This window comes from Somniosus microcephalus, chromosome 27 (genome assembly GCF_052327205.1).
Source record: "Somniosus microcephalus isolate GS21.2 chromosome 27, FLI_Smic_1.0, whole genome shotgun sequence".
Taxonomy (NCBI): domain Eukaryota; kingdom Metazoa; phylum Chordata; class Chondrichthyes; order Squaliformes; family Somniosidae; genus Somniosus; species Somniosus microcephalus.
The window spans coordinates 28,758,317-28,784,147 of NC_141013.1; the positions used below are offsets into that span (position 1 = coordinate 28,758,317).

Here is a 25,831-nt window from a genome sequence, read left to right on the forward strand (position 1 = left end):
ACCAGTGACTTCCATTAAAACATGTTTTTTTTTAAATGTGCACACTAATGGATCACTGGAACTTAATAAGCTAAACTGCTTAAAGAAATGTTTCTGTAGAAAGGCAAATATGGATGGTATGGCACTGGTTTCCTACTCAGTTCACAGACACAGGAAAAGGGGCGGATATCCATTACTTCAGGGTTCTGACCCACTGTACTGCCCTGAGATCTCCAAGTGGGTGTAACTGGGCTTGTACTTGCAATATGGGATTTCCTGACCCTCCTGCCTCACTTTCCTGTGTGTTCATTGATGGGGCATTTCAAACCCTGGAGCGGGCCAAAGAAACTGATGGTGGGGCTTCTGTTGGCATCTTCCTCAGACCAGAGAGCCTGAGGTAAACTTGGGAGCAACCAGAAGAGGAAGCCATCAACAAGCAAGTTTAACTTTTTGTTGTTTCAGCACAATCTTTGGGCTTCAGTGCCTTCCTGCTGCTGATCTTCAGCAACAGCTAGAAGCCCCAAAGACTGGCAGCCATGAGTGCAGTGTGGGTCTCTCAGGCCTGCACCTGTGTTCTCTTTTTTGCACCCCCCACCACCCCAGTTCATAGCGCAAGGCTCTACGGGGGCAGGGCCTCTGTTGGTGGGGATGGTTTTGCACCTGGATATGCTAATAGTCTGGCATGGAAAATGTAGGCAGTCGGTGCCCATCACAGATGCTGCGCATCTCAGCGACGCTGTGCCCTCCGGTGCCTGGCATAGTGGAACAGGTGGGCAATCAGCCCCTATATCTGTGAAGGATGAGGTTTGCATTCGCTTCAAACTTTTACTCAGCTTTCTTAAACAATATCCCGAGGACTCAATACTGCAGAAAGCTAAGAGGAGTATAGAAAGTGCAGGGGTGAAATCAAAAAGGAAATTAGGAAAGCAAAGAGAGGGCATGAAAAAATATTGGCAAGTAAAATCAAGGAAAATCCAAAGATATTTTATAAATATATTAAGAGCAAGAGGTTAACTAAAGTAAGAGTAGGGCCTATTAGGGACCATAAAGGAAACCTGTGTGTGGAAGCGGAAGACATGGGTATGGTTCTTAATGAATTTGCGTCTGTTTTCACAAAAGAGAGGGTCAATGCAATCAGGGAGGAGGAGTGTGAAATATTAGATGAAATAAATGTAGTGAAAGAGGAAGTATTAAGGGGTTTTACATCTTTGAAAGTGGATAAATCCCCAGGCCCGGATGAAATGTATCCCAGATTGTTAAGAGAAGTAAGAGAGGAAATAGCAGAGGCCCTGACCATCATTTTCCAGTCCTCTCTGGCTACAGGTGGGGTGTCAGAGGACTGCTAACGTGGTACCATTGTTTAAAAAGGGAAAAAGGGATAGATCGAGTAATTACAGGCCAGTCAGCCTAACCTCGGTGGTGGGAAAATTATTGGAAAAAATTCTGAGGGGCAGGATAAATTTTCATTTAGAAAGACACGGATTAATCAGGGACAGTCAGCATGGATTTGTTAAGGGAAGGTCATGTCTGACTAACTTGATTGAAGTTTTTGAGGAGGTAACAAGGAGGGTCGATGAGGGTAGTGCGTTTGATGTAGTCTATATGGATTTTAGCAAGGCTTTTGATAAGGTCCCGCATGGCAGACTGGTCACAAAAGTAAAAGCCCATGGGATCCAAGGCAAAGTGGCAAGTTGGATCCAAAATTGGCTCAGAGGCAGGAAACAAAGGGTAATGGTCAAAGGGTGTTTTTGTGACTGGAAGGCTGTTTCCAGTGGGGTTCCGCAGGGCTCAGTACTGGGTCCCTTGCTTTTTGTGGTATATATCAATGATTTGGACTTGAATGTAGGAAGTATGATTAAGAAGTTTGCAGATGAAACAAAAATTGGCCGTGTGGTTGATAATGAAGAAGGAAGCTGCAGACTGCAGGAAGATATCAATGGACTGGTCAGGTGGGCAGAACAGTGGCAAATGGAATTCAATCCGGAGAAGTGTGAGATAATGCATTTGGGGAGGGCTAACAAGGTAAGGGAATACACTATAAACAGTAGGACACTGAGAAGTGCAGAAGATCAGAGACACCTTGGAGTGCATGTCCACAGATCCCCGAAGGTAGCAGGACAGGTAGATAAGGTTAAGAAAGCATACAGGATACTTACCTTTATTAGCTGAGGCATAGAATATAAGAGCAGGGAGGTTATGCTTGAACTGTATAAAACACTAGTTAGAGTGCAGCTAGAACACTGCGTGCAGTTCTGGTCACCACATTACAGGAAGGGCGTGATTGCACTAGAGGGGGTGCAGAGGAGATTTACGAGGATGTTGCCTGGGCTGGGGAATTTTAGCTATGAGGAAAGATTGGATAGGCTGGGGTTGTTTTCTTTGGAACCTAATTGAGGTGTATAAAATTATGAGGGGCCTAGATAGAGTGGATAGGAAGGACCTATTTCCCTTAGCAGAAGGGTCAATAACCAGGGGGCATAGATTTAAAGTAATTGGTCGGAGGTTTAGAGGGGATTTGAGGAGAATTTTTTTCACCCAGAGGGTGGTGGGGGTCTGGACTCACTGCCCATAAGAGTGGTAGAGGCAGAAACCCTCACCACATTTAACAAGTGCTTGGATATGCACTCGAAGTGCTGTAACCTACAAGGCTACGGACCAAGAGCTGGAATCTGGGATTAGGGTGGATAGCTCTTTGTCAGCCGGCACAGACAAGATGGGCCATAACTTTCTATGATTCTATGAGCAGCAAAGAATGGGAATATCCAACCCTCTGATAAAAGCTTGCTGTAATGAATGGTCTCCAACAGAGCACTTCAGTTTTCCATCAGCCTCATGGAAATCCAGTTTAGTGATATATCTTTTATGCAACAATCAAATCCTATATAATTCATTGTAACTCATGCAAATTATTCCATTTGTTTGCATGGCTTTGTTTAATCTCAATTTATTCAACATTTTAGAATTTATGCATTCCTGATTTGTTCAGTAGAAGCCTTTAGATATATTTTTATATATATGCATAATACTATTACCGACTATAACAGAATCAGTTTACATTTTTTCGGTCAATACTGTGAAAACAGCTCAATTTCATTGACATTGCATTATGATTTCTACTCTGCATTAGCATATACATCAGAGTTCATTTAATCAATGTTCTGCTTACAACTGGCATGACCTTGTATAAATCCCAAATAATAAATAATGCTGGAATGAAAGAACTTGTTTATTTGCTTTTATTATACAAACTAGTTTAAAAAACACCAATTCTAAAGCATTTCTATTTTTGAACAGCTTTCCTCTAATTCTCATCCCCTTACCCAAACACAGTGGCCCAGAAATTCGGGTCGGGGGCTTCCCGCGGGTGCAAGCCTCCGACCTGCACTTACCTACTGCGCCGGCCATTGTGCTGTGGGCCCGCGTGGGATTCCGATCCTGGGCCTCCTCCAACTGCCGGCGCACAGTGCTTGCGTATCCCAGGGGCGCAGTTAGTTCGGTGCGTCCCCTGGGATCACGTGGGCCATGGAGAGCCAATGGTAGCAGGGAATGTCTCAATCATAAGTTTGACAGGAAGACCTGTCAAACCTATAAAAAGCCCCAAAACATCACTAAATCTTCAAATAAATTTTTAAAAAACATCACATTTTAAAATAACTATAAATTACATGAAATAACTATTTTAAACAATAATTTAAATTTAAAAAAAAATTAATTACATTTTCTAACGGGGCTAAAAATAAACTTACCTTTCTTTAAAGTATTTAAAAATAATAAACCTGTGGAAAAAATGTTTTAATTTTAATTAATTCACCACTTACCTTGTAAAAAGCAAGCCTTGCGCCTGCTTTTTAAAAGTGTAACTCCTGGAGACTTACCCTCCCGGAGAAACCTGCAAAATAAACGTAAGTTCGATGCGCACGCGCTGCCTCTCCTGCGCACACGTTCCACCTCTCAACCCCTTCTTTCAGGGGAATGGAAGTGCCAGTTTTCCGCGCATGCGCAGTGCATGCACGAACCCGGCACTTCCATTGGGCTTACGGGTGAGTACCCAATGTGTACTCACCCGTGGAGACCCGAAACCTGTGAGTGAATCTAGCCCGCTAAGTGTCAGCTGTGGCTCAGTTGGTAGCACACTTGTCTCTGAGTCAGAAGGTTGTGGGTTCAAGTCCCACTCACAGAGACTTGAGCACATAAAACTAGGCTGGCACGCCAGTGCAGTGCTGAGGGAGTGCTGCACTGTTTGAGGTGCCGTCTCTCAGATGAGACGTTAAACCAAGTCCCGTCTGCTCTCTCAGGTGGACATAAAAGATCCCATGGCACTGTTTTGAAGAAGAGCAGGGGAGTTTGTCCTGGCCAATATTAATTCCTCAATCAACATCACTAAAAAGCAAATCTGGTCATTATCACATTGCTGTTTGTGAGAGCTTGGTGTGTGCAATTTGGCTGCCATGTTTCCTACATTACAACAGTGACTGCACATCAAAAGTACTTCATTGGCTGTAAAGTGCTTTGGGATGTCCTGAGGTCATGAAAGGTGCTATATAAATGCAAGTCTTTCTTTCTTTCTCCAATAGCCTTCCAAAATGTCAGTCCAGGCAGGGAGCTTCATCAGGGTGTCTGAAGATCACAGAATCACAGAAACCCCACAGTGCAGATAGAGGCCATTTCGGCCCATCAAGCCTGCACCGACACATATCCCACCCTATCCCCGTAACCCCACGTATTTAATCCCCCTAACACTAAGGGTCAATTTATCATAGCCAATCAACCTAACCCGCACATCTTTGGACTGTGGGAGGAAACCGGAGCACCCGGAGGAAACCCACGCAAACACGGGGAGAATGTGCAAACTCCACACAGACAGTCACCCGAGGCCGGATTCGAACCCGGGTCCCTGGCACTGTGAGGAAACAGTGCTAACCACTATGCCACCGTGCCCACCATTGCCTCACAGATAGGGGTATCACAGTTGTGTGTGATCCTATCCTCATCCATGTGCATGCACTTTCTCCGGGAGTGGGGACTCTGGGCTGATTCTCTACTCTGGGCTGATTCTCTGCTCTGGGCTGATTCTCAACTCTGGGCTGATTCTCGACTCTGGGCTGATTCTCGACCCTGGTGGCCGTGCCTCTGTGTGCTCTTCAGACTGGGACCAGACTATACCAGAAACTGGGGTTGTTCTCCTTAGAGCAAAGAAGGTTGAGGGGAGATTTAATAGAGGTGTTCAAAATCTTGAAGGGTTTTGATAGAGTAAATAAGGAGAAACTCTTTCCAGTGGCAGAAGGGTCGGTAATCAGCGGACACAGATTTAAGGTAATTGGCAAAAGAACCTGAAGCGATATGAGGGGAAAAAATTATTACAGGGTGGTGTGTGTGTTCAGCTTTGCCTCTGACTCCTGAGCGGTTCGAGTCGCTCCCACTCCCTTGGTTCTAGACTTTGGACTTATTTGGGGGTTGTAATGAAATTGCAACAGACAACTGAGTTGGTGAAAAAAACTTGGATTTTATTTGAGACAAGAAAATATACACAACCCAATAATCTTATCACTCTAAAAGGGGGGAACACTTCGGAATATACGAGGGAGAATAACAATAGACAGAATACTTCACCCCTCCCAGTCCCACTACGCTGACTAAGTTGGACTCCAAAGGACCAGGGAAAATGTTCACCAAACGACTTTCTTGACAGTTGTAGAGGTTCGCGATTTCGGGGTTCTCTAGGTGTGGTGGTTGGGGCCTGCCGTACCCCGGACGCGGTAGAAGACTTCACCTGCATTGGTTTTTCAGTCTTCGCGTGTCCGCTGATGCGGTCGGGTGCGTATTGGATCTATCGGGTAAGTACCCAATTTCTTTTGGTCAGAAATAGGGTTTAGAGTCTTTTCATCAAATCTTACCCAGGGGTAAGTCAGAATAATTTGTAGAGTGGAAACAAACTTGCGAATCTTCAGTTTCTTCCAGGTTGGTGTCTTGTTGGTCGCGGTGGCCCAATATTACCTAGTTGCTGGTAATATTTTTGGTTGTTTGTTTCTTGGGGCCTTTGGTTGCCGCGAGGCGTTTGATAGGATACTTTTATGATTCGACTTGGATTTTGAAGTCCATTTCTACTTCTTCTCCGCTACTCGAGTCGTGCTGTATCGAACGGTCCGAAACCGAACTGCTCTCTTCTTCTTTCTCCGTGTGGCTGTGTCTGTCTGTGGTTTTCTGATAAAGCAGGCCCCAATTATACCATTTGAGGCCTTGCTTATCTGCCCGCCAAATCTTCTCTGGCCCATTGTCAATTTTGGCGGGCTCGTTAACGTTAATAGTTTTGAATTCTTTAACGGGTTTCGAGCTGGTCCCATCTATTTTTAATTGATTTAAGTTGGTTAAACTAGGTTCGGGATGGTTCATCGAAATCTAAATTGGCTTTAAATGACTGTTTAATCCTTGGTCCGATTAGTAAGTTTTGTCTTCTCCTGCTGGGGTCAGGGTCCCTTTTGTTGGTCAGTGGCATGTACTGTATTATGCATACTCTTGATGGCTCTGTAATTTTGGCAGGCACTGCTCTTCTGTAGGCCTTTTGTCATTTATGTGAAATGACTGAGACAGCCCAGAACATTCCCAGACAGTTTGGCCTATGCCAATACCCAAACTGCTTGTTTTACAGAGGCCCATCTCAACCCCTTTGTCGCAGCCTTCCACAGGCCTGGACATGCCCTTTTAAAATAACCAAAACCCTGGGGTTTTAACTTTAAGCTGCTTTTTGGCCCAACATTCTTTAAAACAGTCCAACAATCTCTTCTTTGGGGTAATCTTCTTGGTTTGAGGGAATCTGCAGAATTTTGTGAACTTTACAACAGTGAGTATGATCTGGAATGCGCTGCCTGAAAGGGCGGTGGAAGCAGGTTCAATATTAACTTTCAAAAGGGAATTGGATAAATACTTGAAAAGGAAAAATTGCAGATTACCGGGAAAGAACAGGGGAGTGGGACTAATTGGATAGTTCTTTCAAAGAGCCGGCACAGGCTCGATGGGCCGAACAGCTACCTTCAGTACTATATCATTCTACGATTCTATGAACTTAGCACTGCATTGCAACAACTTGCATTTATATTGTGCCTTTAATATAGTAAAACATCTTAAGGCACTTCACAGAAGCATTATCAGGAAAAGAAATTGACACTGAGCTAAAGATGGATACATTAGGACAGCCTAAAAGGAGAAGAGAGAGGTGGCAAGGTTTAGGGAGGGAATTCCAGAGCTTAGGGCCTAGACAGCTGAAGGCACGGCCGCCAATGATGGGGTGAAGGAAGTCAGGGATGCACAGGAAGCCAGAATTGGAGGAAGGCAGAGTTCCTGGAGGGTTGTAGGGCTGGAGGAGATTACAGAGATAGGGAGGCGGCGAGGATGAGATGAGAATTTTAAGTCTGAGGCGTTGGTGGAATCACCTGGATTTTAATGGTGCTATGGTGTTCTAGGATATCAGAAAAACGCCATGAGATACATTTCTCTTAAGGATCTCATTGAATAGGCAACCTTTTTCTCATTCTGATGTTCTGACTTTAGATCAGGGTCTGAACTTGCTCAGCATTGCTGAATACCCACATTACATTGTGCATTTACTAAATGAGCCATCGGTTTGGTATTTTCTGCAATTTATTATATCATCTCACCCTATAACAAATACATTGGAACCTCATTATCAGAAACTCAATTATTACAGTCCTCATATAGTGATCATTTTTTCTCTAGTTACATTGTAATCAATAGAAGACCTCCGATCACAGCGTAATGAGCCTGTGATCAGTATACATTTAAAGTATGTCCATTATCACCTCTTTAAAAAGTGAAAATTAGGAAAATGGGAAAAAAGCAAACATAAACTCATAAAAATTAAAACATCAGAATGAGTAAAAAGCTAACTATTCAATGAGATCCTTAAGATAAATTTATCCCATGGCGTTTTTATCTTAAAAGTGCCACACCTCTCCTATCAGAGGTTTAGCTCGCAGTCGATGCTGCCACTCTGAAGTGCTACCAATATGATGGGGTCAATTTGAACCTTACATCAGATCGAGAGAGAAAATGCTACACTCCATCACTTTGCAAGACTGAAGTGTGCCCTTTATTCATTGCTGGAAGGGGCCTAAAATCATGTTGAACTGAAGGGAAAACTAACTAAAATTGTGTGGTTCGAAATAAATTACAATTCAGGCAAAAATAAAGCTTGCATTTTATTTGTAGCTTGAACAAAAAATGATTGCCATTGAATCAACAAGATCATGTAGTGCATCTTTGTACTTGACTAGTGGTGCACCTTAATTAATCCACTCATTGAGTAACCCTAACTCTAAAATAAACTGGAAATAATATGAATAGTGAGAACTATCATACTTGAACTTCAATTGTGAAGTGGTCTTTTGTGTTCCACTGAGCTCTTGGGAGATGTTCAGTAAATCTTTCTTGTGATTCCTGTCTTTGGGTACTCTACTCATTGTCAAATGGATGTTACCACTGTGAAGTAACATTTTTTGAAGCCCAAACCTTTCTCATCAGTGTAGTTATTTCTGTCTCAGATCAAAGCTGTTGATTATTAAAAAACGTATTTTTAAATCTTGGTAAATGCAGTGCTTGTTAGACAAGTTATATATTGTATTTATTTGGTTAATGATCTTTAAAACACACTTTACCAGGTTTTGATACTTTCTATCCTAGTCTGTCCTGGTACAACTGGTGACTACAGTGGAAACTATTAAAGCCGTGAAACATATTTAACTTGCAGAAAGGAAAGGGAAGATGGAACATAGTCTTGTTTTTAAAATGTGTGTGGAGTAGAGTTTCAGACTGAGGCAGAACAACAACAACAACTTGCATTTATATAGCGCCTTAAACTTTGTAAAATGTCCCAAGGTGCTTCATAGGAGCGTTATCAAATAAAATTTGACACGAGCCACATAAGGAGATATATGGGGAGATGGCCAAAAGTTTGGTCAAAGAGGTAGGTTTTAAGGAGCGTCTCAAAGGAGGAAAGAGAGGTAGAGAGGCGGAGAAGTTAAGGGAGGGAATTCCAGAGCTTAGGGCCTTAGCAGCTGAAGGCACATAGAAACATAGAAGATAGGAGCAGGAGTAGGCCATTCGGCCCCTCGAGCCTGCTCCGCCATTCAATGCGATCATGGCTGATCATCCAAATTCAGTACCCGGTCCCTGCTTTCTCCCCATACCCCTTGATCCCTTTAGCCTTAATAGAAACATAGAAGATAGGAGAGAAACATAGAAGATAGGCACGACCACCAATGGTGGACTGATTAAAATCAGGGATACTCAAGAGGCCAGAATTGGAGGAGCGCAGATATCTCGATGGGTTGTAGGACTGGAGGGGGTTACAGAGGTAGGGAGGGGCGAAGCCACGGAGGAATTGGAAAACAAGAAATGGTTATTATAAGAAGCAAACATGCTCAAATAAGATATGGGAGATTAATTTTGATTCAAATTCTAAATGACCAATATTATAAACAAACTGAGCAATGTTTTGAAGTCTGGCACCCCATTCTCAATAAGAAAAATGCTTTTACAAATAGTTTACATAATGTGATAAATATAATCTGATTTAAAATCCTAAATATTGACTCAGTCTAAGTAACCTAGTTTGGTCCTTTGAATGGTTAGTGCAAAGTATGCCAATAGGTAGCGTTTCTCTGGTACCTGAAGTAGTTTGTAAGTGCGCATTTACACTCTACGTCCTGCTGCATTCCCTTTTATGCTCACAACATTCTCAACCCTCCCAGGGGAGGTTATAGTGTCACATGAAAACTAGGCACTCCAATATTTCACAGCAAGCTTTAAACCTATTAAGAATGACTACTTACAATGCTGAATCATGGGAACTGAAAAGGATAATGTGTCCTTCACATAACGAACTGCTCTCGGCAGATATTTTATTTTTTTAGGCCTCCTGTTTCTCATCTCATCCAATTAAGATGGGATTTTCTCTCAGTCAGATCATTTTTCCTCTCTAGTAGTTTTTTTTTCTTTTTAAACCATGGACTGCAATTTGTTGTTTTCTTTTAAATAGACGTCAGTTCTTGAGCCCTGAAATTTTTCGGATAAATCCGAACTACACCTTCTGACTATGTACAGCTCCTGGGCTCAGGGGAGGCAGCTGTCAACCATGATAAAGCAGCCCTGCCAACTTGGCTGAAATCAGTGTGTTGTTATAATTCATTTTAATACATTCTGCTCATACTAATCATTTATCGGAACAGGAGGCTCTCTAATATGAACATGAATATGGGAAGAGTCAAACCATTGATCATCCAGCATGCATCGGATGATTAAAAGGGATTACTTTTCACCCCCAGACCATAGGGACAAGTGTTTGACTTTATATTCAGCAGGGAAGAAATCTTCTTGCTTTTCTTCTTTTCCCCATGACCTTCATTCACAAAGCTCGTGAAGAAGGTTATCAGCTGGTTTCTAACTTTTTAGCGTGGCAGAAACGGCATCTCATCGCATTAGGTTGTGAACTTTTGTGGGGGAAAAATCAACACGTGGGGCTAACTATAAGCCACTGTGAGATTTATTAGATTGATTAATAACAAGAATCTTATTTCTAAAGCGTGTGGATACACATTCGACCCACGCTGCTGCATTAATCAAAGAAAGCCATGCAAAGTTACAGATTCAATAAAACGCAGACACGAGTCTTTTTTTTTAAGAAGAGATTTTTCCTCACTTTAATGGATTTCGATGTGCAGTTGAGTTAGGGAGAGACAGCGAGATCCTTGACTGATTATGCATTTTTTTTTTCCTTTTGCTATTCATAGAAGATAGATTCATCATTCCAATTTGTCATGCTCACAGTGTTCAATTAATTATGTGTGAATGGTGCTGGCTGCATTAGTCCTGTGTCAGCCCTGGCCTGCCTCATTTATAGGGGCCTAAATGAAGAGGTATCAGAGGTGTTTCTTTTGGTAATTAATTTGATGAATGCCCTTATGATACAAATGGTGGCAGTGGTGTCTCTTCATCAGTCGCACTCGCTGAACTAATTTGAGAGCTCATCTGTTGAGACGATGTATTGCAGGGGCTTTTCTCCCACATTCTGCAGAGTTTACTGTCCTTTGTATAAAGCTATAAACTTCTGTCATCTTTGTCCTTGCTTGAAAGAAATAGTTACAAAGCCGGGACTCTGCTTCTGCGTTTGGATTTGAAGGCTTCGTACAAATTTTTTTTTTTAAATCATTCTTGGAGCAGAATTCATATTTGAAAATAAACTGCACAAATTATTATTTTCATTTTGTTTTATGCATCTCCACCTCCACAACATCCTTCTTCAATAAAAAGAGCGGGACGGTTCAGGCTGCGCACTTCTCCGTGGAAGTGTTGGGCCTCTTCACACCATCTGATGGGAGGTATACTTTTCAGGGAAGCACGGTTCACTCTGCTGAGATGGGGAACTTTCACTACCGCAAGCTCCTCCATATACTGACCTGAGTCATACAAGTTACTCACTGGGAATAACCAAGTTCAAATGTTGCTTGATGGCTTAGATCTCCCAGTTTTGGAGTGCGGTGCTCTATAATTAGAAATACGAGGGTCCCCACTTACACCACGTTTCACACAATAATACTACAGTAGTACAAAATGCAAAACCGAAATTGTAATGATGTTCAATTTAAGGGTTAAGACAGGAAAAGGGCAAATGAGTAAACATTATAGAACGATAAGCACAGGCTTATGTCACATGTTATAGATGTCACTGTTTTAAGCGCACTCCACCATCTAATGCAGTCCATGGGAGCCAAGCAATTTGCAGGTTATAATGAGGCACTCATATAGTGACTGTCCCACAATACAGCACAAGATATGAAAAAATGGGAGTAGGGACCATCAGCTTGAGAACAAATATACAACTGAGAGTCTTATACTGAAGGTGGTATGTAATAACATTAGTGGATTGAACAAACAAAGCTATGGATTTACTAGAATGATACCAGAACTGAGAGGTTATACCTATCAGGAAAGATCGAACAGGCTGGGGCTCTTTTCTCTAGAAAAGAGAAGACTGAGGGGTGACCTGACAGAGGTCTTCAATGTTATGAAAGGGTTCGATAGAGAAGATGCTTCCACTTGTGGGTGAGACCAGAACTAGGGGCCATAAATATAAGATAGTCACTAGCAAATCCAATAAAGAATTCAGGAGAAACTTCTTTACCCAGTGAGTGGTTAGAATACAGAACTCGCTACCACAAGGAGTAGTTGAGGCAAATAGCGTGGTTGTATTTAGAAGCTAGATAAGCACAGGAGGGTGAAAGGAATAGAAGGATATGTTGATGGGGTGAGATGAAGAGGGGTGGGAGGAGGCTGGTGTGGAGCAGAAACACCGGCACGGACCAGTTGGGCCGAATGGCCTGTTTCTGTGCTGTATATACTTTGTAACTCTGTAATACTTCATGATAATAATTCTTAATGATCCTTTACCAAGCTAAGCGCAGTGCTTTCTACTAAAGAAGCATAATCACTTGGGAAGAAAATAAGGTTCTATCAACCTTGCCTCATACATGAGCAGCTCCTGCTGCCTAAATAAGGAGAAGCCTTGGGGGATGCTTATAGGAAGTCTGCAGTTTGGATTATCTTCTTGGCTGAAGGAGGATGCACTGATTTGGGGGAAAGGAGATGGATATTGTTGTGCTTAGTGTCATTAACAAATTAACAAAAGTTTATAGACTTAGATCATTTCAATCTAATTCTGAGTCTTTACCTTCCAGTCAAAACTAAACAAAAAAAATTGTTGCTCACAAAATGACTCGGCCGGATCTTGCTGGAGTGGCGCCCGTTAGTTAGACTTCTTCCTGCACTCTTCAGCTTGAAAATATTTGCACCGTAACTTGCTGGAAGTGCGAGCTGATAATGTGCAATTCCAGCAAGGACGTAAGAATAATGAGGAGGCTCAGGGCGAGATGCCGTTTGTGCGAAGCAAACAGCGGAGTGGCGCAAACCGACCAGCAAGTTCTGGAGATTGGCAACTCGCGCCGTATCTCTTAATCCCCTGAACTCGCTGGTTGATTTGCACATTAATAACGGTGTGCGTCATTAACACACCGTTATTTTTCCAGCACGATCGAGACCATACATTTTGCCAGCTACCTTTCCAAAGATTTGCTTTTTGTCTTAACTGAACCAAAGATATAAGCCTAGAAATGACTGTTGGTGACAACAGCAGATGAATGCTTAACACATTTTTATGTCATTCAATTAATACAGACATTAGCCCACTCATTTTAAATCGGTTGACACTTCCACTATGATAATGAAGACAATGATTTGTTTTAATGTTACTAATACTGATAAATAATTTTGTTGTGTTGCACTAATACTGTGTACATTTAATAAACGGTTATCACTGCTACTAAATTCCCGTCCGTCAGCTCAGCAGCGACGATGGGACCGAATGAATTCACTCCATTGTTGTTGGTTCTGAGCTAGCCTGGCCGCTTCAGTCATCTGTATCCCTTTCTGTGACAAGTCACTCTTATTGCCCATCGTTGTCCATCCAGCACTTCCTTGGCTTCTTGTCCCAAGAAGTTTCTCCTAAATTCCTTATTGGATTTGCTAGTGACTATCTAATATTTATGGCCCCTAGTTCTGGTCTCACCCGCAAGTGGAAACATCTTCTCTACATCTACCTTATCAAACCCTTTCATAGACTTGAAGACCTTTATCAGGTCACCCCTCAGTTAAGAGCCCCAGCCTGTTCGATCTTTCCTGATAGGTATAACCTCTCAGTTCTGGTATCATTCTAGTAAATCCATAGCTTTGTTTATTCAATCCACCTCTAAAGGCATTCTAGCTGTTACCATTCTTGAAACGTGCACAAACTATCAGAGTCATCTTTCTTGGATCATCTGTAGAGGCGTTGTTTCTCATTCAAGCCATACCCTTATTATATCATTCTTGATTCTTTGCATCCTGGATACTCCCAGTATTCCTCTCAACCGACTTATCTCTGTTGTTGGTATCATTTGTTCGTCAACTTTTCTCCTGTTTCAACACTCAGATACATATATTATTATTATGGTGATAACCATTGCTTCATAAAGTCTTGCTCTTTGTTTTTACTGAAATATCTTTGGCCTTCCATATCTGCTTAATCTTCCAAAAGCAGCAGATGTCCAAATGTTCTCCTGACGTCTTTGTCACAACTCCCATTCTCTTTCACTAACCCACATAGCTATACAAACTTTTCCACCTGTTCAACTGCATCCCCGCTAACTGTAATGTGCACATCTTCCTGATGCTTCCCAAATGACATAACCTTTTTGTCTTCTTTCTGTTAACATATAAACCAAATTTTCTACTCTCCACGCGCACCTTTTCAGTTGGTCTTTGCAAATCTGTTTTAGATGCTGTAAGGTCAATGTCATCAGCAAATCTGAGATTGTTTAAAATCGAGCCAGATAAGGAGACTCCTCCAACATCATCTTTTAGTGCAAGGTTCGTTACTGCTTCCAGGATTAGATTAAATAAATCAGATGACAGTGTGCATCCTTGTCTCGCCCCAACTGTTGATTTAAACCATTCCGTCAGTTTCCTGTCCACTTTAACAGCGTTCAGACTTGTTATAGATGTTTTCTATCAGCCTGACAAGTTTCTCAGGAATATCATACACCCTCAAGACATGTTATATCTCTTCTCGTCAAAGGCCTGCTTAAAATCTATGAAGTTGTTGTAACAATGGATGTTGTGTTCTATAAATTTCTCGGAAATCTGTCTTATCACAAACAGTTGATCTATCATTCTTCATCCTGGCCTAAAACCAGCATGTTCTTCATGCAGTGTCACGTCTACATATCTTTTCGTTCTCTGCAGTGTCTTGGTAAATACTTGTCCTATCTTTTCACTCTCCTCCGCAGTGTCTTAGTAAATACTTTTCCAGTCACACTCAGTAAATTGATTCCTCTGTAATTGCTGCACTCGGTCTTGTCTCCTTTTTTGAAGATTGGTATTATTAATTCCTCAGTGTTCAGGCACTTGCTCTTCTTCACAAATTTTGTTCAAAAGCCTTTGCAACACTTGCACGTTATGTTCCTCACCCGCCTGTAACCACCCTGAAGTTATATTATTGATACCAGGAGCCTTGTTCATTTCCAAACTACCAATGGAAATCTCAACTTTGTCTTCCAAGAAATCCAGCAACAATTCCACTTCATTTGTACTGGGTGGTTTCTCCAGGACTGTTTCATCCACCATACTCTGTACATTGCACAGATCTTCAAAATATTCTTCCCACCACTTGCCCCTCACCTGTTCCTCCTCAATTATCTGACCACTTTGGTCTTTCGCTTGTGCCATTAGTTGTCTTATCTTCCGATACAGCCTCTGTGTTTCGTTTCTTTTGGCGTAATCATCTGCTTTTTTGCGCTGGCCGTTTATCTAGTTGTTCTTATCTCTCCAGGCTTTTAGCTTTATGTCTCTGGTTAACGTGGTTAACAAAGTGTTGGGAGTACTGTGAAGCTGAATTTGTGAGAGTACATTATTGTAATGGTTCCAATTGTGGATCAAAAGTCTTTTGCAAACATTTTACAGTGAACTTATCTGTCAGAGCAAAGGGGATCCTCCTAGTGGATAATGGAAATCGGCAGATAATCCCCAAAATGTGATCTTAAACGGATGGTACAGCAATACGCTAGGCATGGGAAGTAAGGCAATGCCAATACAAATAACAGGAACATTATGTTGTTTTATTCAGCAAGAAAATAAGATGAAATACTACTAATAAAAGAAACTTCGGTGATTATTTTGGTGAAAGGGTGAAAACAGGCACTAAATGGGTTCTGTGCTAACAAGACACGCCTGCTTGAAAGTCTGGTTTTAGCCCGCAATTTTGGTCCTAATTGCTGATTACCATAATTTGAGCTTGCCTCGATTTGCTAAAACAGACAACTGCAGGTTTAACACTCAAGCGCTGATTAGAAGCAATTTTCATGGAGCAGTATATGTGGGCTCCACGCACCCGCTTCCACTGAAAGTGTGGAGTGCACTGGCTGAGACACAGCGACAGGTTTCAGGATGGCTCAGGGACCAAGGGATATGGCGCACAGGTTCTCGGACGCAACGCTGGTGGTCCTGGTGGAGGAGGTCCAGAGGAGGAGGGATGTCCTGTACCCCACAGGGGGAAGGATTCCACCTCGCTCTCCTGTTCCTCTCTCCAGCAGCAGCTGGTGCTGCTCTGCCTAGCCTCATGTCCACCTCTCCTTCCTCCTGCAGACCAAGGGGGACCCCTAGCAAGATGCCCATGAACAAGCACTCCCTTTCTCCCGGTGACTCCTAGAGGGTGTCCAATAAGGTAGTGTAGCACAGCACTCACTTTTTTTAGGTGAATCTCAGAGAATTTCTGGAATAAATGTTGATAGTGTTAGTGAAAGTATCTTGACAAAGTGTCCCAGAAAGTCTCCCAGTGTGTTTCAAATGTCCTTTTCAAACCTCCAGCAACAAGTAAACTGTAAAAGGTGAGTGTGCCTTTAAGTAGTGCTCGAAAGCCTTTACAACAACTTGTTTACTCTCAATCAGCTGGTCGCTGATAGGAGAGGGTGTTAGGTCAAGCACTATCCACCAAAATTCTGTGCAGCCTCGTTAATGAGCGCTAGCAGGCAATTTAAGTGGCAATCAGCACCTTAATGATCCTCCAGGCGGCCGTTCCTAGCGCAAGCTTCAACTCCTTTACCAAGATGGCATCTTGCGCTAAACGCAGGCTAAACCGCGTTTAAGCTCAAGACCCCATCTTGGCCACCTTGGAGGCTCTTTAGCACCTAAAGGAGCCATCAAAAATTACCCCCTAGTGTACAATGTATCACTTAGGACTTTGTCCTGTGAAAATTCTAGGGAATAATTAAGAAGGAAGATAAAATTGGAATACAATAATGGAAGTTCTACTTTATTTAAAAGTTCAATCCTAAATTGCCTGATTAAGGAACGTGTTCCATGGGTAGATTACTTTTATTGTTGTTCAACATTTTAACAGGGCAGGCTACACTGAGTAAGATTTTTAATGCAAATTTTAATATTTTGTTGGTTCTTATTGTCAGATTACAGCCACACGGCTAATTTTATTAATTAATAGGTCTGAGAATCTAGTTGCAGCAACTTTTACCCCTAAAACTTATGCTTAGGTTCATTTTGTGCGACATAATTTCAAGTTCATTCTCTTTATTTAAAGTTCAAAAGCTGCCAAGTCATTTGCACCTGATTTTGCTCTTCAACTAAACTGGATGAATTACACAATGGCCCAGAAATTCGGGTCATGGGCTTCCCACGGGTGTAAGCCCCCGACCTGCACTTACCTTGCGCGCCAGCCGTTGAGCTGTGGGCACGCGTGGAATTCCGATCCAGGGCCTGCTCCAGCTGTCGGCACGCAGTGCTTGCGTATCCCAGGGGCGCAGTTAGTTCGATGCGTCCCCTGGGATCACGTGGGCCATGGGGAGCCAATCGGAGCAGGGAATGCTCCATTCATAAGTTTGACAGGAAGTGCTGTCAAAACGTAGAAATACTACGGGCCCCAAAACATCACTAAATCTTCAAATACATTTTTTTTAAACATCACGGGGGAGAAATTCTGTTGTTAGTGCCACCCATTAGCGCCTTAAGAGGGCGATAAGTGGGGCGCGATGCAGCTAGTGCCTGGGCGCGGCAAGACCTGCGCCTCTCGTGAAATTGAGCGGACATTTAGCGGCGGCGCAAAACCGCAACGCCCGCTCAGCTGCGCGCGCAGATCCTGACGTCATTTCATGGTGCAATGCCCTTGGGGCGCCCCGAACCGGAACTTCAGTGGTGCCCCCCTCCTTTCCACTTGGCACTCCCAGCGACTGGTTGACTGGATCAGTTCCCAGTTGCTGTGGGGCTGGGGGGGCGCTATTTAAAGGGGGCTCTTCCTGGCTTCTTTGTGGTAGCCATTTTTGGACCACTCCTTCTGTGAGAGAGAGAAAGATTTGCAGAGAGACAAAGGGAGAGAGCTTTCTGCATTGAGTCAGCGCTCGCTGAGGTACTTCTGGCTTCGGCCCAGAACTTTGTAGTTGGTTTGCTTTTTCACTGGCATAACCTTGAGTGGCCACATACTATGGGGGCTGCAATGGGTGGAAACGTTGGGTTTCTCCATTGCATTGAGAGGGCTCAGAGACGCCGAGAGAGAGTGCCAATCATGGCCAGATGGAGGAGGGCCAACAGGCGTCGGTACAGGAGTACTTACCCTCCCAGGGTATTCCACCAACAGTTCTCATACCTCAACATGTCTGAGGAGCAGTGTTTTCAGAGGTTTCGATTCAGCAGGGAGGTGGTCACTGAGCTCTGCCACCTGCTTCAGCCAGATCTGCAGCCTCAACTGAGGAGCAGGACGCCTCTGTCGGTGGCAGTGAAGGTGACAGTGGCTCTCAACTTCTATGCCACCGGCTCCTTCCAATCCGCTACTGGGGACATTGCCAATGTCTCCCAGTTCGCGGTGCATTGCTGCATCCGCCAAGTCACGAATGTCCTCTTTAAAAGGAGACGTCAGTACATTTCCTTCCCCATGACCCTGGACAAGCAGCCCCACTTATCGCCCTCTTAAGGCAGGATTTGCAAGAATAGCGGGTTTCCCCATGGTCCAGGGTGCCATTGACTGCACGCATGTGGCTTTGCAGGCGCCGCAAGAGAATGCCGAGGATTACCGCAACCGGAAGGGGTTCCATTAGTTGAACGTCCAGTTGGTGTGTGACCACAGACAGCTGATACTAGCTGTCAATGCCCGCTTTCCAGGCAGCAGCCACGATGCCTTCATCCTGCGCCAGACTTCTGTGGCAGACCTTTTCGAAGCCCCGGCTCACCCAGGAGGCTGGCTTCTCGGGGACAAGGGCTCTGTGCACCTGGCTGATGACCCCGCTCCGTGCGCCCAGCACACCTGCTGAAGAATGATGCAATGAGAGCCATCAAGCGACCAGGAACATCATTGAGCACACAATTGGCGTGCTAAAGCAACGGTTTCGCTGTCTGGACCATTCCGGGGGAGCCCTTCAGTACTCACCTAAGCGAGTCTCCCATTTCGTTGTAGTGTGCTGCATGCTGCATAACCTGGCAATCCTCAGGACTCAGCCACTGCCACCAGACATTGGAGCACCAGCAGAGGAGGAGGAGGAGGAGGAGCACCAGGACGGGAGGGAGGCACAAAGTGCAAGGGCCGTCCGTCAGCAGCTTATTGCAAGTCGGTTCTAGGCTCCCTCTGAGGGAATGGCTTGTGCCATTGAAAGAACAGGAATGGAACTGTTCCGCAACCCCTGAGCCGATCAAGGCAACAAATAGTTCAAAGAGCAAACATGCACAATCTGAAAAAAGACACTTCTTTATTTAACAAACTGTGTGCCCTTCCCGCATGACAAAGTAATAGAGAGAAACCCCAAAAAAAGCAGTCAGACACATAACTGACTCTCACAACCTGGAGACAATGAACAAAAGAGTATACAAAAAATGACCACGATCCTTGGCCTTCACTAAAAAAATTAACAGCATTTTGCCACACCTCCTACTTTTTGCCCTTCGAGGGTGATCTGCTTCACTTGCGAGATTGGCCCCTTCCCACCCTGCAGCTCCTCCGCAATGGGACCCCAGTGGCTGCAGCAAGGCTGGGGGAAGGCTGCTGAGTGTCAGAAACTGAGTCGGCAGATGCCCTTGGGGGACGGCCTGGACCAGCTCTGGGCCTGGAGGGCCCGGCTGCTGACTGCTCCAACTCTGCATGGGCGGCAGCAGTCTGTCCTACGGGTGGTGGCAGCTGCAGTGGAGAAGTGACAGTGTTGGCAGCAGGAATGCTGCCATCCTGACAGAGGACAGCCACTCCCTGGTTGGACGACACACTGGCACTCCCACGGGGCAGCACTGCAGCATGCGGAGCAATCTGCTGAAGCACAGACTGCTGGCCTGCTGCGGCGCGGCAAGGGCCCCGGTGATTTGTGCCCGATCCACTGAGGGTGGCAGCAGTCAGTGCTCATGTGGCCTCAATCTGCGTCTGCATCAGACCAGCCACTGACTGCATTGCACCACTAAGCACTTGCGTGGAAGCCGCCTGTGCTGCACCGAAGTCCTGCAGACTCCTTGCCAGTGCGGCACCGAAGTCCAGCAGACTCCTTGCCTGTGCTGCACCGAAGTCCTGCAGGCTCCTTGCCAGTGCTGCACCGAAGTCCTGGACACTCCTTGCCAGTGACTCAATGGATTCGGGCATCCTTGCCACTGCAGCCATGAGCTCAGTGTGCCTGTGCTCCGCCTGGGCACCCATTTCAGTGAGGAGCCGCATCTCTTCTACGCTCACTGTAGCAGGACTGGAGGCCAGACTCTCCCCCCGGGGAGAAGGCCGCCGAGCTTCCCTAACCCCCCCCCCCCACGTTGCTGCAGCCCGCTGGGCCCCGGAGCGTCACCCTCCAGGGAAGATGTGTCCCCATTATGGCCATGGGCTGCCTCGGCTGAGGGTGGCACTGATGGTCCGGCTTCCTCTTCCTCCTCGCCTTCAGAATCACTCACACTGGCAGCTTGAGGGCCTGTCTCCTCACCTGGCGAATCAGCATCTGAAAGCAGGGAGGTACAAGAGTTGCTTTAGCGTGACGACAGGGTGGCAGCGAGGGAGGCATGAGTGCTGCAATGCACTGTATTGGTTCGATAGTGGCAAAGGGTGCTGGTGTGAGGCACAAGTGGAAGGAGAGAAATCAAAAAGGTGATGACCTTACCATTGCTGTCCAGAACAGGGTCGGCATCTCCAGTGGCGACGGGGCCAATCATCCAGTCTGCCATAATCCGCTGGACTCGCTGCTCCAGATCACTGAGGTCTTGAAGGTGAGGCCGGCCTCCCCCAGTCCATTGCTGCTGCCTCCTGTTATGGGCCAGCTTGCCCTGCAAGAGAAAGGACGGGCTCTGAGTACAGTGTGAAGCCCTGATCTTGGCTGCACTGCCTCCCATGGTCGATTAACCCTTACAGTGTGAAGCCCTAATCTTGGCTGCACTGCCTCCCATGGTCAATTAGCCCTTACAGTGTGTAAAGTGCTGAATGTGCGTGTGAGTTTCATGAAAGGCCCATAGGTGTTGGATGAGGGCTGGGCATTGGGGCTTTCAGGACCCTTTGGCCATAAAGTGAGGTGGACATGCAGGGATGAAGAGGATACTGAAAAGGGTACTCACCCTGATGACCCGAGTGAGGTCGTTGAACTTCTTCCTGCATTGCACAGGGGTCCTAGGCACCATGCTGCTGGAGGTCACTCTGTGAGCCACCTCCCTCCAAGCTTTGTGATAGTCATTGGGCAGCGGCCTCCTGCCACTGTCCGGAAACAGGATAGATCGCCTGCGCTCCACCGCGCCAACCAGAACCTGCAGGGCCCCCTCACTGAACTGCTGCGCTCGCTCCCTGGCCCTCTCCATGGTCCTAGGCGTTAGAATGTGGCAGCAGGTCTGTCCAGGCCGAGAATCAGGGCTCCGATGCGCAGGGTGTGGCTGCAATCCAAGATCGAACCTCCCCTTTAAGAGCTGACCGGCGCCAGCGTGTCTGCGTGGAATCGCTAACTGGCCGCACCTGCGCTGCGCCCGCCCTCGGTGGTAGCGCCTCGCTTCTCTGGCTTAGCGCCTTAAGACAGTCGTGCAGCGTCTGTTTTAGTGCTCCAAGCACCTCCTGGGGCGAAGCAGGTCAATTTAGCAGTAGGTGGCGATAATTTGCGTCGGGCGCTAAATTTCGCGCCCGCTCGAGTATAACGCCCCAAACGTGGCGATACTGAATTTCTCCCTCCACATTTTTTAAATAAACTATAAATTACATGAAATAACTATTTTAAACAATAATTTAAATTTTTGAAAAAAATAATTTTATTTTCTAACAGGGCTAAAAATAAACTTACCTTTCTTTAAAGTATTTAAAAATAATAAACCTGTGGAAAAAATGTTTTAATTTTAATTAATTCACTGCTTACCTTGTAAAAAGCAGGCCTTATGCCTGCTTTTTAAATGTGTAACTTCTGCAGACTTACCCTCCTGGGAAAACCTGCAAAAAAAACGTAAGTTCGATGCGCACGCGCAGCCTCTCCTGCGCACGCATTCGACCTCTGAACCCCTGCTTTCAGGGGAACGGAAGTGCCGGTTTCCCGCGCATGCGCAGTGCACGCACGAAACCGGCACTTCCATTGGCCCTACGGGTGAGTACCCCGTGTGTACTCACCCGTGGAGACCCGAATTTCTGGGCCAGTACTTCTCGCAGGATATGACTTTCTGAGTGACATTCCATATATTGGCATTCTATGCAACAGGCTAAACAGAATCACAAACCCACTTGTAATAGCTGAACTGGTATTTGTGAGGCAAGTACGGACTGGGGTGATCGAGGTTTGATAAGGTTAAAGCTGATGATGAATAAAATAAACTAAATGTAATGGGTATGACTGAGAAAATCAACAGATGACTCATGTATGCCTTTTGGCCAAATTGAGGACCTTCAATCTTGTTCTGTGGTCACTCAATCTGTTGATTGTTCCTTACGCAGGTAACAGTTTTGATGAAGTGTGAAGACGTACCGTAATTTACGATCATAGTCCAGGAGTGTAACCATGGTGCTATAAAAATGTATGCTTAGATAAAACCTTTTGTGGTGCACATTAACAAAAAAGTAATGGGCAGGCTTATCGTTGCAATAAAATGTACCAGGAAATATGACATCAATAAATCAATTACACATGCATTGAGGTGCAAAATCTATGACAATAATTAATATATCGGCCAATTAGATTTCAGTAACCCAATTATGACACCAAACCATTTACATTCAAATTCAACCATTTAGAATGTGCAGCCATTTTGTGTAGCAATGCTGTCACAAGTTCATCACACCATATAAATAGTCCATCGCTGCATTTTCAACTAATTATTTAACCACTGTCAATTATTCCTTCATGGAGAAATATACTTTACATCAAAATCTGCCAGCATTTGCTTTCACGTGTTGGTTTAAAAGGATTTTCTGTACATTGAGAGATAGATGTCCATGTCAAATACATGAATTATAATAAAAACAGAAAATGCTGGGAATACTCAGCATGTCAGGCAGCATCTGTGGCGAGAGAGACAGAGCTAATGCTTCAGGTCGATGACCTTTCGTCAGAACTGGAAAAAGTTAGAGATGTAATGGGTTTTAAGCAAGTGCAGAGGCAGGGAAAGGGGGGAGGGGAGGAAAGAACTAAAGGGAAGGTCTGTGATAGGATGGAAGGCAGGAGAGATTAAATGACAAAAGGAATAATGGTGCAAGACAAAAGGAGATGGTAATGGGACAAGTAAAGAAACAAAAGATGACTCTAGAGGAGGTGTAAATAGGACTATCAGAATCATCAGCAACAGCTACCGTCCAAAAAATTGGGGGCAGAGGTTATGGTCTGAAATTGTTGAACTCAATGTTGAGTCTGGAAAGCTGTAAAGTGCCTAATAGAAAGATGAGGTGCTGTTCCTTGAGCTTACATTGAGCACTGGAACAGTGTAGGAGGCCGAGGACAGAGAGGTCAGAGTGAGAGTGGGACGGAGAATTAAAATGACAGGTGACTGGAAGCTCGGGGTCATGCTTGCGGAGTGAACAGAGGTGTTCTGCAAAGCGGTCACCCAATCTGCATTTGGTCTCCCCAATGTAGAGGAGACCGCATCGTGAGCAGTGAATTCAGTATATTAAATTGAAAGAAGTACAAGTAAATTGCTGTTTCGCCTGGAAGGAGTGTCTGGGACCCTGGACGGTGGGAAGGGAGGAGGTAACAGGGCAGGTGTTGCAGCTCCTGCTCTTGGACGGGAAGGTGCCGTGGGAAGGGGAGTGGGTGTCGGGGGTGATAGATGATTGGGCCAGGGTGTCGCGGAGGGAACGATCCCTTTGGAATACTGAAAGGGGAGGGGAAGATGTGTTTGGTGGTGGGATCATGCTGTTAGCTTGTAGAGATTACCAATCTTTTTCAAATTATCAGGATTGACTGCAAACCAATATGGTGGGAATATTGTGTTTTAGCAGAGTTTAAGATGGAATATAGCACATTAGTTATACAGCAAAATATACGGCCGTGACGAGCAGCTGGTACCGGTCCCGATCGAACAGATGGCTGGCGTGCGTGCACAGTTCTCTGGCTTACGGCCTTTCTCCCTCTCGTCTAGAACCTCCAAGAATGGGTTGAGTCCGCTCCCGGAAGAGTGTTAGACCAGCCCCACTCTTGTATGGCACTCCCCTCCACCGTCTGTGCTAAGGGCTGTTCAGGTCTTTCTCTTATACCCCTTTTTAGGGGTTGGCCTGATGTAGGACCATTTAACCTGTAAGGGCGCTTCCTAAACCAAGGTGCGCAATGGCACGACGAGTTCTTTGTCTCAACTTCGAGGTGAAGATCCTCCCTCCAGGAGGGGTCTTCACAATTATTACACATGCTTTATATGTTTATACGTTTTGAACGTCTACCCACGTATCCTCCCTAGTTTGGAGTCAGACATGCCATTCTCGGCCATCAGATGTTCGTAACTGCTTGTTATCAATTAATTATGTGCATGCTGTTCATGCAGCTTTAACTATGCAAAACTATTTCATTATCAGACTATTGTACCATGGAATTCCCAAAGATATCTTCTATTCTATTCTCATACACTGGTTAACTTACGCATTTTAAAGCAGTTTTGTTAAACAAAGTCGAAATCCTAACTTAGCAATATAATATGGTTATTAGCAGTAATGGAAGAAACATAGGTGTTGGGCCTTGGTTGGTCATAGAAACATAAACATAGAAGATAGGAGCAGGAGTAGGCCATTCGGCCCCTCGAGCCTGCTCCGCCATTCAATGAGATCATGGCTGATCATCCAAATTCAGTACCCTGTTCCTGCCTTCTCTCCATATCCCTTGATCCCTTTAGCCTTAAGAAATATATCCAACTCCTTCTTGAATATATTTCATTAATTGGCCTCTACTGCCTTCTGTGGTAGAGAATTCCACAGGTTCACCACTCTCTTGGTGAAGAAATTCCTCCTCATTTCTGTCCTAAATGGCTTACCCCTTATCCTTAGACTGTGACCCCTGGTTCTGGACTCCCCGACCATCGGGAACATCCTTCCTGCATCTAGTCTGTCTAGTCCTGTTAGAATTTTATAAATTTCAATGAGATCCCTTCTCATTCTTCTAAGCTCCAGCGAGTATAAGCCCAATCGACCCAATCTCTACTCATACGTCATTCCTGCCATCACAGGTATTAGCCTAGTGAATCTTCGCTGCACTCCCTCCATGGCAAGATCATCCTTCTTCAGATAAGGCGACCAAAACTGCACACAATACTCAAGATGTGGTCTCACCAAGGCCCTGTACAACTGCAGCAAGACATCCTTGTTCCTGTACTCAAACCCTCTCGCTACGAAGGCCAACATAGCATTTGCCTTCTTAACCACCTGCTGCACCTGCATGCTTACCTTCAGCGACTGGTGCACAAGGACACCCAGGTCTCGTTGCACTTCCCCTTCTCCCAATCTATTGCCATTCAGATAATATTCTGCCTTCCTGTTTTTGACACCAAAGTGGATAACCTCGCATTTATCCACGTTATATTGCATCTGCCATGCTTCTGCCCAATCACCCAACCTGTCCAAATCATACTGGAGTTTCTTGGCATCCTCCTCACAGCACACACGCCCATCCAGCTTTGTGTCGTCTGCAAACTTGGAGATATTACATCTAGTTCCCTCGTCTAGATCGTTAATATATATTGTGAATAGCAGGGGTCCAAGGACCGATCCCTGCGGTACCCCACTAGTCACTGCCTGCCACTCGGAAAAAGACCCGTTTATTCCAACTCTTTGCTTTCTGTCTGCCAACCAGTTCTCTATCCA

The 25,831-nt window shown here is 44.9% G+C and overlaps 1 long non-coding RNA gene across 1 annotated transcript in view; it reads right to left on the bottom strand.

Annotated features, from left to right (window-relative positions):
• Positions 1-5,120: 5,120 nt before the first annotated feature.
• Positions 5,121-25,831, bottom strand: part of LOC147100103 (uncharacterized) — a 180,103-nt gene continuing 159,392 nt past the window's right edge. The window contains exon 4 of the long non-coding RNA XR_015073832.1: positions 5,121-8,541. This is a non-coding gene — a long non-coding RNA (uncharacterized LOC147100103). The remainder of the gene's footprint in view (positions 8,542-25,831) is intronic.